A 10,437-nucleotide genomic window follows, 5' to 3' on the forward strand; every position below is an offset into this window, starting at 1 on the left:
CTAAACCACTCTCCAATTTTCTCCAAAGCACGGTCTTAATCAGGAGTTTTTCTATATATAAGATTATAATAGCATAGTTGGAAGATATTAGGCTACATTTTTGCTATTTTTTTATCAAATTAGCTGTATGAAAATTAAACATATTAGATGACATAAACTGTCATATGCAAAAAAGAAATAGATTCTTTAATAAGTGTGTATTAAATATCTACCCTGCATTACTGAGATGATTAAGACAGGAACCCAGCTGTCAAGGAATTGAGAGATCACTGGGGTGGGGAGTCTGGTGTATGAATAGATGATTATAATGCAACACGGCAACAATAGAGATACTTCAAATAACTGCAGAGTTTACAGGTGAGAAGGCAAGGCAGGAAGTGATAACTCTGCCTGTACATCCTTTTTTTTTTTTTTTTTTTTTGCATTACGCGGGCCTCTCACTGTTGTGGCCTCTCCCGTTGCAGAGCACAGGCTCTGGATGCGCAGGCTCAGCGGCCATGGCCCACGGGCCCAGCTGCTCCGCGGCATGTGGGATCTTCCAGGACCGGGGCGCGAACCCGCGTCCCCTGCATCTGCAGGTGGACTCTCAACCACTGCGCCACCAGGGAAGCCCTGCCAGTACATCTTTTTTGTTCTTTTTTAAATACTTATACCTCATCCATATAATGAGTGAAACATTATATAATGAATTGAAATTCAAATTATTTTCATGGAAAAAGATTCTCTGTTCACCTATGACAAGATGAAAATAATATACATGTCTACAAGACATGTTTATAAGTCTGAGTCTCTACACAAGCTGACATGGATCATCTTTTAGAAGAAAGTATCTTCTGGAAGAGGCAGAATGAAAATTCTGCTACTTCTCTTACTCCTAAAAATTTTTATGAAATTTATTCTGGGCATTTATTCCAGAGATATGAAATCTTACATTCACACACAACCTGCACACAAATGTTCATAGATGCTTTATTCATAATAGCCAAAAACTGGAAAAACTCAGTTGTCCTTCAACGAGTGAACAGTTAAACAATACCATGGAATATGACTCAGCAATGAAAAGGAACCAACTATTGACACACACAACTAGGAGGAATCTCCAGGGAATCATACTGAGTGGGAAAAGGCAGTCATAAAAGGTTACGTACTGTATGATTCCATTTATATGACATTTTTGAAATGACAAAATTGTAGAAATGGAGGACAGATTAATGGTTGCCAGGGGATAGGGAAGGGAACAGGGTGGGAAGGAGGCAGGTATGGCTCTAAAAGAGCAACACAAGGGATGCTGGTGGTGATGGAGCTCTCCAGTGTCTTGATTGTGGTGATGGATACATGAACCTACACAAGTGATAAAGCTGTAGAGAACTAAATACATGCACACACGCATGCTTGCACACACAAGTACAAGTAAAAACTGGGGAAATCTGAACAAGATCCGTGGGTGGTATCAGTGTCAATATCCTGGTGGTGATATTACACTAGGGTTTTCCAAAGTGTTACCACTGGGGGAAACTGGGCAAGGCGCACACCGGCTCTCTCTGTGCTATTTCTTACAGCTGCATGTGAATCTCAATTATCTCAGCGAAATCTTTTAAATTTTTGAAAAAAAGTTTAAATTAAAACTACGTGTTTGTGATACATTATTAAATAATATGGGCACAACGTGAGCCCCTTCACTATCACACAGCACGTTAACATAAAAAGAAGCGTACCAACTATGATCTCTCTAGTCTCCTTAAAAGCATACCTGCATAGAGCTGGATTCCTCAAGGATACAAGGACCCTACCTTACGGTATGTACAAACTGTGTGTGAATACCACTGGCAAATCTGACTTTGATTTTTCTAAGCACCTTTTGAAAGACTATTCCTCATTGATGAATCTTGCTGGAGGGCAGTGAAGAGAAGGTGAATTCAATTTCCAATCCATTTTGATAGCCAGTATATACTAGATAAAGGAATCCTCATTAACTAATTTACCGCCTGGTATGTTCTAGCTTTCCATCTTCACAATGACCCTAAACCTAAGAAGTTGCAGGACATAAAGGCACCAACTGAACTAATGTGACTTACAACTAGAAATATGTTAATTATCTGATGCTGAAAACACAGAAGGGATTAGGGGGATTCTGAGGCAGTTTGCTGAAACCTTCCTTCGTGCCTGGTCCACGAGGGGGCGGATCACATTCTGACACTAGTAAAGGCCTTCTCTCTCGTCCCCTCAGGCTCTTGGGGATCTAAGGCACGTTTGATAAAGATTGTCCTTATGATCAAGGCATTGATTATACCTGTGTCTTTCAGCACAGGTAGGAATGTATTTCAGATAAGACAATTCAGCATTTGAAAAGTGATCCATAGTCTCTCAAGTAAAAAACGTTTCTATAGAAACACTCTTTAGAATAAAGCTCCCTAAGAAGCGGAAAGCCTTTAATGTATAGAGCCTCTTATTCACTCTAAAAGTCCATGAAAAATCATGCTGTGCTGATCATTTATTGACACAACCAAAAACAGGTATGCTTGTCTATGAAGCAAGGGAGGAAAGATGGGACCAAAAAATTGCCATGAATAAAAGGCTACAATTCCAGCCTTATTACCATGGCCTGCAAGATGAAGGGGCCTTTGTTTATACGTTGTGTGTATGAGGAAGGGGAAAGCACAGTTTAGAACCGGAAGATGATTAAGTGCCTTTGGGTGCATGACTCAACTTGAACTTGTTTCCTATGCATCAGAATGGAAATCATGATTCCTCCTTTACCAAATTCACCAGACTGTTATGAGACTCCAATGAGAAGATATATACAAAGGCTTTACATTGTTAAAGCACTGTATAAAGATAAGGGATTATTATTAATAGTCTAAAGAGGAGACGTCTACTATTAAAAAATCAACAGAGAATACTCGCTAACTTAAAGTATGCTTCTAAATCAAAACACTACCTGAATATTTGTTGATAAGAAGAAAAAAATGCCAAAAGACTACTTAATTGTTGAACAAATTTTCTTTGATAACTCATGATTGACCTAGAATTCTACCAGGTGCAATAGGTGATAAGGAAAAAAAATATCTAGCATAATCATGCAACAACTTGGTCTAATGAAAATTAATAGCCAAAGTGAGATTTCTGAAAGGATACCTGTATAATTCATTGATCAAGTTGTTTCTATCTGATTGTTTGGATAGCCCACCATCTGCTTTCTTTATTCAATGAAGCTATAAGATTGCCAGAGCTGATGGTCCCATTTTACATGTAAGAAAAGTGGAGACCAAAGAGAATCAAGTCTCACAAGTTTAATACACAGCGACTGATTTCACATAATTGATGCCAGCACACCTGATGTGAGGAAACATCCAATAGGGATGGCACATCGATGGGGAGCCCAGGATCTTTGCCAGCTTCAGGAAAGAGACAGAGATAAAAGCACTTCTCTGGCCTCATTTGAATTCCTTGCAAATTCAGGCCAAATCTTCAAATCCACCCAAGTTCTTGGCTGAACACGGTGACTGGGCAACACTGCCTTCCTGTGGCAACAATATGTTTTAAGAATCAGAAACCGCAGAGAGTATATAGTATTTCAACTAGGTAGTGTCTTTTTACTCTTAGACCCAAAGAAACACCAAAAGATTCTTTTCAAAGCTTTGGTGTAGGCACTAATTAAAATTCCACTATTAATAATACTCTTTCTCAGTACTACCTGCTGAAAAAATTTAGAGCATCTACCTCCCTTTTGTAGATGAATCCCCCTCAGAGCAATTATGTTATTCAAATAAAGTCACAGGATAAATCTGAACTGACTTGAGTGTGGTAATCCTGTATGTCATCATCAAAAGCATACTCAGTAGCCAGTGGTTCCAGACACAGAAAAATTAAAGTGATGCTTTGCAAAGTGGTTGTTCAAAGGTGCTTATGAACTTATGAAAATTCCAAATTTTCCTTGATTGAAACCAGTCCACCCATTCATTCCTTATACTTCTCTTAAATGCCCCAAAACACCTAATGCAGGATTAAGGATATTTTGGATCTTTGAGAAATAATTATTGTATTGCACTTTTTTAAAGTCTATGCTAACTAGGAAGTGTCATTCTCACTTTGTCTCCTAGCCCAAATTTCTCTTCTCTAGTTATCCCCACTCTGAATCCTCTGTACCTGCTGGCCTGTCTGAAACCTCTCAGTGAGTTGATGGGATTTATCCTCATTATTTTTATCTATGGCTTAATTGTCACCTTCCCTGTCTGTCTCACTGCAGGGCTTCTGTCTCTTGGAATCCACATCTCTAGTTCTAGCATTCTTTCTTCCTAAGTTGTTGTTGCCACATAAATAGCTCCAGAATTTATGTTTCCAAGGGATCTGAGCAGGTTATACCAAAAGAAACCAAGGTATCTCCCAAAAGGCCTGCCCATTTAGGGGTAATTAGAATAGTAATGCCAACATTGTAAAGGTCTCATATACCTGAAGGCATGAAAGCACTTCTTGAAAGTGTTCTCACTGATAAATTCCACATCCTTGAGAGAGAGTTGAGTAGCCTAATATCATATCAACCAGAGCAGGCAACTGACACAGACAGAAGTTTCATAAATGTCTCATATGAGAGGATTGATCAAATGCAGTAAGTCATTCTGTGGCACACTATGCAATTATTAAAATAATGACTTGGATAAATGTTTATTGAGACAGAAAGATGGTGGCAACAATATAGCATTAAGGAGACAAAGAGGCAGGTTACCAGATTTAATATAAAATATGATGTTTTAGTGTGTGTGTGTGTGTGTGTGTGTGTGTGTGTGTGCGCACGCGTGCGCGCGTATACAGAGACACCACCGATCTAAAACTGCCCCCCCAATAGAGACGCAGACGTAGAGAATGGACGTGTGGGTACAGGGTGGGAAGGGGAGGGTGGGACGTACTGGGAGATTAGGACTGACATATATACACTACCATGTGTAAAATAGATAGCTAGTGGGAACATGCTATAAAGCACAGGAAGCTCAGCTCGGTGCTCTGTGACAACCTAGATGTGTGGAATGGGCGGGAGGGGGGTGGGAGGGAGATCCAAGAGGGAGGGGATATATGTATACATATAGCTGATTCACTTCACTGTACAGCAGAAACTAACACATTGTAAAGCAATTATACTCCAATAAAAACATAATAATAAAATAAAATCATAAAAAATAAAACTGCCCCCTCCACACACAGAAAAATCCCCATGAGCCCTCCCCCCTCCTCCCCCTTTTCTCCGAAATAGACAAAAAAACTAAATAAAATCAGTTCTTGGATTTTTTTAAAAGGATTTTAGACAAGTCCTCTAGCTGTGTGCTGGTAAATGTTTAACCACTGGTTCCCCAGGAGGAAAGGCCTGATTTGTGGCATTTACCAATTTCCATAGTGTAAATAGTCTCAATATGATCAGTTTTAAGCTACCAACTTGATTTACTGAATGTGGTGTTGGAAGGAGATGCTCAGAATAGGCTCAACTGCTCTGGCTAAGCCACGTGGCCAGCTTCAGCAACCCACTGCCCATGCCCCACTTGCAAACATACTATAATCTGTAGGCCACTCTTATACAGAATAAACAACAGAATGCATGTTTTAAGTGGTTTTGTTCTATCTTGTTATCAATCTACATTTTCTGCCGTTTAAACAAAGACCATGTTTCCTGTGTTGGTTTTTACTTACTTAAATTTAAAAAGAAATTGTGTCTCTTTCATTACCTTGAAGTGGAGAAGGTCTTTGTAACCATGACATAAAACCTAGAAGCCATAAATAAATTTGATCAATTTCACTGCATAAAAATCAAACAAAGACCTAACTAACCAACAAGGACCTACTGTATAGCACAGGGAACTCTCCTCAAAATTATGTAACAACCTAAATGGGAAAATTTCAAAAAGAATAGATACATGTATACGCATAACTGAATCACTTTGCTGTACACCTGAAACTAACACAACATTGTTAATCAACTATACTCTGATATAAAATAGAGAGTTAAAAAAATAACCTTTTGTGTGGCAAAAAAAAGCTTTTATAAGGAAATCTGAAATAGAAATGACAAACTAGAAAAAAATATGTGCAGTTTGTTTCTCAGAAACTCCAACATACAGTCATTCCCCAACTGAAAACCTGACAGAAAAATAAGTAATGATTTGAACAGTTCAAGAAGAAAGGAAAGAAAGATAGGGCTCCCAGATAGATTCCCCATCCACCTACTCATCAACAAGAGAAATATAACTTAAAATTTAACACGGAGTTACCATTTACTTAACCTACCAGATTAGTGAAGTTGCAAACAGGGTGAATGTACATTCTGTGATGGGAGTTTAAATTGGTACAAATTCTCTGAGTGGGGTAGCCTGAATAATGACCCACAAAGATGGTCACATGCCAACCTGCAACTTGTGAATATGTTACCTTACATGGCAAAAGGGACTTTGCAGATGTGATTAAAGTCATGGATTTTGAAATGGGAGGTTATCCTGGATTATCCAAAAGGGCTTAATATAATCACAAGAGTCCTCATAAAAGGGAAGCAGGAGAATCAGAGTCAGAGAAGATGTGATGTTGGAAGCAGAGGTCAAAGAAGGAGATTTGAAGATTCTACACTTCTGGCCTTGAAGATGGAGGAAGGGGTCACAAGCCAAGGAATGCAGACAGCCTGTAGAATTGAAAGAGGCAAGGAAATGAACTCTTCTCATAGAGCCTCCAGAATGAACACAGCCCTGCTGACACCCTGATTTTAAGACTTCTGGGGACTTCCCTGGTGGCACAGTAGTTAAGAATCTGCCTTCCAATGCAGGGGACACAGGTTCGAGCCCTGGTCCAGGAAGATCCCACATGCCGCAGAGCAACTAAGCCCGTGCACCACAACTACTGAAGCCCGTGCACCTAGAGCCCGTGCTCCACAGCAAAGGGTAGCCCCCGCTCGCTGCAACTAGAGAAAGCCCGCACGCAGCAACGAAGACCCAAAGCAGCCAAAATTAAATAAATAAATAAATTTATTTTTAAAAAAAGACTTCTGACCTCCAGAACTGTAAGATAACAATTCTGTGTTGTTTTACACCACCACATTGGTGGTCATTGGTTACAGCAGTAATAGGAAACTAATAGAGCAATTTGGCAAACTATAAATGTATACACTCTTTGGCTCAACAAACCACATCTAGGAATTTAACTGAAGATACATTCACACACGTGCAAAATGATGCATGGTTCGTATTGTTGTTTGTAACAGTAAACAACTGGAATTCATGTAAACGTCCAACAAAAGGAGGCTCATTAAATAATATGATAAAGCCACACAATGTAATATTATGTAGCCATAAAAAATGAATAAGAAAGTTCTTTATGTCATGATACTACAAGATCTCTAAGATATAGTAAATTTAAAAAGGAGGATGCTTTCAGTGTAACAAGTACAGTGGGTACAAGTATGCTAACAATTATATAGAAATGGGGAGGAGGGAAGACATATACTAATTTGCATATATACACATAAATATGTCTGGAAGACTAAATAATTAATAGTATTTGTTGCCAGTGGGGAACGGAACTGGATGGCTGGACATTAGAAGGGAAAAGGAGACTTTTTTTTTTTTTGGTACGCGGGCCTCTCACTGTTGTGGCCTCTCCCGTTGCGGAGCACAGGCTCCGGACGCGCAGGCGCAGCAGCCATGGCTCACGGGCCCAGCCGCTCCGCGGCATGTGGGATCTTCCCGGACTGGGGCACAAACCTGCATCCCCTGCCTCGGCAGACGGACTTTCAACCACTGTGCCACCAGGGAAGCCCGGAGTTGGAGAATTTGAGGAGAATTTGTAAGGCAAAGCTATTTGTGATGGGTCTGGAAGTATATACAGTAGCATGAAGATCATGACAGTCAAATTTATTTTAATATGATACAATGGGTACCAAGTGGTACAGCACTAAAGAAGTGGAAATAAATGTAAAAAGAAGAGGATAGTGAGAGAGATTATTTAGACATAAAATTGTGATTTTTTTTCTCTCAACCACTGCGCCACCAGGGAAGCCCGAGACTTCTTACTATATACATTTTACGTTTTGTTGAAATCAGTATATGTAACATGAATAGATACTACTTATTCAAAAATTTAAATAAAAGAAGAAAGAGCATAAATTAAACAAGAAAGAGATTTTGAAGCTTGACCAGATCACCAACCAAGTCAGTAAAGATGCCATTACCATCAGTGGGTTTCTGAAGAAACTTCTGTTATTTTTGAGGTAGGCAATGCCATGAATTCCAATCATTCTAGAACGTTTGGGGGTGGATTCATGGCATTCTCTGTGACCTAAGGAGCTGGATGAGAGAGGGATTTCATAATCAGGTGGGATGTGAATGGAGCCCGTGGTGAGCTATAACAGAGGTAACCTTACCTTGTCTCCAAATGAGGATCTATATTTGCTTTAAGCCATGGGCGAGAATTCTTTAGAAGTCCTTACAGAAACCTTATGCAGTCTCAGAAACCCTGTCGAGTAGGGTTGCCAGATTCAACAAGTAAAACTACAGGACACCCAGTATAAATTTGAGTTTCAGCGCAAATGAGATCAAAATATTAAGATTTTTTAATAGGAGAAATATTTTTAAATTTTTAATCATTTGCTATTTCTCTGAAATTCAGATTTAACTGGGCATCCTGTAATTTATTTGCCAACCCTACCTCTAAACTTCCTTAGAGGCCCCATGATGGCCATGGACCAGCAGGCGAGGACAGACGGGCGCATGACGTGGATGCAGCCCCCTCTCCCGGCCACCGTCACTCTCCCTTTCATAGACACAGCACACGCCCTTCTGACAGGAAGGCACAGAGAGCTGAACAGGTTTGCATGGTAAGGCGTCGCTTCACCCAGGCAGCGTTACTGGCTGAGGACAAAGGTACGTGGCTCCAAGTTAAAGTAAGTCTCTGCTCATTTCTGGCCCTGAAAGTTCCTGAAGGTAATGTGTGGAATACTCTAGAAGAAGTTTGGAATGGGGGTGGGGAGTGTCAGGCAACCTAGAGAAATGTTCTCCCAGCCCAGGTAATAAACGTATTCCTTTCCCCCAAAATACCCTTACAGATGCTTTAAAAAAAAAAAACCTTAAAAAAAAAACCCTTTAAGCTGACCTCCTGCCAAAGTACACATCAATTATACAGCTTCAGTCAGGCGGATGCTCGAGGAAAGGGGGATAATGTTACACCCAGCTGGGCACTTTGTAGTTAGCACAAATGTAATATAAAGCACAGCAGAGTTCGTCAAGTGTCTGTCTGGATTTTCAGTTTTCATTAGTGCTATAATTAAAACCACATTTTCAGCTCTATTACCTGTAACAAGAAAGGAATGAGAAATGAGGTTGTCAAGGTCAGGCTTTTCCAGCTATTTATACTGAAGATCTGCAGGCCACAAGTTGTTGGATTTGGTGTAAACCAGAGCGATGGCTGAATGTCGCACAAGGACCCATCCTGTGTGACTTGAAAGGCACACTGATGAGGTCACTTCCTTTGAATGGCCACGGTGCAGCGTATGTCCACAGCACATGAGAGCTTGGAGGGTGGGCGGTTGGGTGAATCTACTCTTGGCCACGGCCACCGGCCCCTGGATGGGTCTCTATCCCTTTGAGACCTGGTCATGCATCCTAAAACAGCCCCAAAGGCAGTCCTCGGACACTCTTGTTGAGGGCAAGAATCCTAAAAATCTAAGGCCATCTTCTTCTCACCTCGACTGTAAAGGTGCAAGAGGGCTGGATGGGAATGGTAAATGTTAACCCTACCCCCCCAGTCACTCCCCAAACTGCACACACGCTCCGCAGGGGCCACACTCTGTGCAGCAAATCCTGTTGGCCTGGCCTTCAAAACAGACCTAGAATCAGGCCACTTCTCACCACCACCTGGTCCATGGCACCACCATCTCTTCCCTGAATTCCAGCAAGAGTCTCCCTCCTAAAACCGCGGGTGGCGGGGGGGGATGGTGGTGTGCTGAATGGTCATGAAGGCAGAGCCCTCATGAATGGGATTAGTGCTCTTATAAGAGAGGCCCCAGAGAGCTCCCTCGCCCCTTCCACCATATGAGGACACAGTGAGAAGTCGGCCATCTATGAACCAGTAGGTGGGTCTCACCAGATACCAAATCTGCCAGTGCCTGGATGTCGGACTTTCTAGCCTCCAGAACTGCGAGAAATAAATTTCTGTTGTCTACCAGCCGCTCAGTCTGGTGGTACTTTGTTATATAAGCCCAAATGGACGAAGACACTCTTACCACCCCCCACCGCAAACATACACCTCATAAGAGCAGCCAGACCACGTCACTCCTGGACACAAAACCTTCCCGTGGATTTCTGCTCGCTCAGAGAAGAAGCTGGAGCCCTCGCTGTGGCCCTCAAGGCCCCACTCCTCCTGGCCTTCTCCTACTTCTCCACCTGCACCACCCACTACTCTCTCCCCTGTCAT

This window comes from Lipotes vexillifer, unplaced genomic scaffold (assembly GCF_000442215.2).
Source record: "Lipotes vexillifer unplaced genomic scaffold, Lipotes_vexillifer_v1.1 scaffold43, whole genome shotgun sequence".
NCBI classification, from domain to species: domain Eukaryota; kingdom Metazoa; phylum Chordata; class Mammalia; order Artiodactyla; family Lipotidae; genus Lipotes; species Lipotes vexillifer.